We start from the raw sequence: 3,316 nt of genomic DNA on the forward strand, positions 1-3,316 counted from the left end.
AAAATAAAATTAAAAAAAAAAGAATCTCCATTCTGGCTGGGGTTCCAGTAGCTTATGTCTGAGGATCATGGTTCAAAGCCAGCCCAGGCAGAAAAGACCTCTGAGACTCTTATCTCCAAAAACTGGAAGCAGAGCTGTGTCTCGAGTGGTAGAGTACTAGCTTTGAGCACAAAGAGGCTCAAGGACAATGCCCAGGCCCTGAGTTCAAGCCCCACAACCTACAGAAAAAAGAAAAAAGAAGTCTCCATTCTCCTGAGTAATGTAGGAGAAATGTCTCATCAATGGAAAATATTCTTAGAGAGCCTTAGATCTGAAGACTTATAGACTATCTCTCACAAAAATGTTCTAAGAGATGCCATCACTGGTTAGGAAAAGGTGACTGTATCCTCAGAATTAATTTTCCCTTCAATGGTTCATCTTACACCTGCCTGCACCAGCCACCAAAGACCATTCAACTTTCATAAGGAGAATCTCAGGAATTCCTCACTGGAGGAAAATTAAATTCGATCACATAAGCAGAAACACCTTAACTTTTTTTTTTGTTTTCATTTTTCTGACTTTACTGCTGCGGATTCTGTTAAAGGTTACTTAAGTTCTCTTGGCTTTGACTTCCTTTTTTTTTTTTTTTAATAAAATGAGGATCAGTAATAGCTGTCTTGCGAAATTACTGTTAAAATTAGGTGAAATGAACTTGAAGTGCCTTTGGAGCGTGCCTGGTACAAAAAAGATATAAAATCATACACTTCTTATTGGGGGTAATTTTTTTTTATTCCATAAGCTCATCTTCTATGTCTCCAGTGTGGAAATCTTTATAGATAATTGAACAATACAATTTCAATTTAAATGTTTTCTCTCCATTACATATGCCTCTTTCCAGAAAGTTCTCTGTGTTATTAGAAGCCTTCCTTTGGCAGATACTGGCTTATAGGCAACCCTCTAAAGAAATGTGTCCATAGCCCGGCGCCGGTGGCTCACGCCTGTAATCCTCGCTACTCAGGAGGCTGAGATCTGAGGATCCCGGTTCAAAGCCAGCCCAGGCAGGAAAGTCTGTAAGACTCTTATCTCCAATAAACCACTCAGAAAACTGGAAGTGGTGCAGTGGCTCAAGTGGTAGAGCGCTCACCTTGAGCTGAAGAGCTGAGGGATAGCATTCAGGCTCAGAGTTCAAGCCCCATGACTGACAAAAAAAAAAAAAAGAAATGTGTCCATGTGGAGCCGTGAAGAGGAGGCCCCAGATATATATATATATATATATATATATATATATCTTTTTGTTGGTCGTGGGGCTTGAACTCTGGGCCTGGGCGCTGTCCCTCAGCTCTTCAGCTCAAGGTTAGTACTCTACCACTTGAGCCACAGCACTGCTTCCGGCTTTTTCTGCTTATGTGGTGCTGAGGAATTGAATGCAGGGCCTTATGCATGCAGGGCAAGCATTCCATCACTGAGTCACCTTCCCAACCCTGGAGTGAAATATTTATACTTGCATGTCTCAGGATTTTTCGGTGTGTAGCATCTGGTTACACTCAAATCTTTCTTCTCTTGCTGCTTCACTTTTTGGTTGTGAAGTACAAAAGTGCGAGAAAAGATTTGTTGAAAGCCTTTCACCAATAAGGAGAAATTTGACCTTAGGTTAAGGTTGTGTTTCTGTTCTGTCACATTATTTGTCAATAGGAATGTGAGCTATTTTACTAGGGCACATTGCTGATGTATAAAACAACGCCTTATTGATAACTTAGTTCTGGGATTAAATATCTCTGTGACAGAAAGCAGTCTGTGGGATGCTGTGGTTTTGGGACTCTCCGAGTGTAATGTTTTATACGTGTCTTTTCCCAGCAGGCATCTTGACAATGATACCAGTGGAATTATTATTGCATCTCTACACAAAATATGTCTAAGTTCCCCAAATTCCTCTTGGACTCCTAGGTTTTCTCTTTTTAAGTTTTTTTTCATATAACATCTCTAAAAATACCTTTCCGGCTACCCAGACATAATCACAAGCCTTAGGAATTTCACTCCACAAAATAAAAGCTTCAAAATTATTCTAATAGCCTCTCTCCTTCTTAATCTACCAATCTTGCTACTTCAGTATCTTTTCTGTGTGTGCATTTCAAGGAAGTTATCAACACATGCCAGAATTTTTTTTTTTACAAACTAATAAGAGCAATTCAGATCAGAGATTACTTTTCTTCTGTCCATTGCTGCATCACCTGAATCACTTGATTCATTAAAATAGCAGAAATAAATAATATGGTTTACTCACATATAATGATGAAATAAATGAGTAAATTATTAGCAAAAACATGGGGACATTCTTCTTATTGCTTTCCGGTTCTTCTTCATTTTGTAGTTGATACAAAAAAATCCAGAGAGTCCCCAGAGCAATGTGGATTAGGCTAATCATTATCTGTGAAGCCTGTGAGAAGAAAGGGCCAAAATTATTATTTGAGTCAATTATATTGCAGATAGTTATAATTTTGGTGACCGAGAGGTCACGAAAAGTTCATTTGCTCTGGCAATTCATCCCCCACCCTTCCATTATTTGACAACTTTTAAATGAGTTTTATTATTCCATCTTCATCTATAGCATGTCTGGGCATAAAGGAAATGCAAATCAGAATGGCACTGAGATTTCATCTCATTCCAGTGAGAATGGCCATCATTAAAAACATAATCCACAACAAACTTTGGTGAGAATATAGGGCAAAAGGAACCTTTTTATACTGTTGGTGGAAAGCAAACTAATGCAGCCAGTATGGAAAACAGCATGGAAGTTCCTCAAAAGAAAAGAACTACCATATGATTCATTGAAACCAATGCTGGGCATCTACCAGAAGGAAGGAGTGTAGTAAAGATACTTGCACAATCATACACATTTATTGTAACACTATTCACAAAAGGCAAGCTATGGAAACAGCCAAGATGCTTTGTCATTGATGACTGGATCAAGAAAATGTGGTACACATATACAACAATAGAGTATTCTTCATCTGTAAAATCATGGCACTTGCAAGGAAATGGATGGAAATGGAGATCATCACGTGAAGTAAATTAGGTTTAGAAAGACAAAGGTCCTGCATGTTTTCTTTCATATGTGAAAGCTCAACATAAAGATAGTAAACCTAAAAGATATACTCATGCATAGATACACACACATAATATTTGTAAATGTAGGCTATTTGAGGGCATTAGAGAGATAGAGAGAGAAAAGAATGATAAGGGTGAATAATATCAACGTGTCTACTTGTAGGAGGCCATGTGCAACATCTTCCCCTTTACCTTAGAAGCAATAGCTTGACACACTTCAGACCACTGGATC

The sequence above is a fragment of the Dipodomys ordii genome, unplaced genomic scaffold, assembly GCF_000151885.1.
Source record: "Dipodomys ordii isolate 6190 unplaced genomic scaffold, Dord_2.0 Scaffold117, whole genome shotgun sequence".
NCBI lineage: Eukaryota > Metazoa > Chordata > Mammalia > Rodentia > Heteromyidae > Dipodomys > Dipodomys ordii.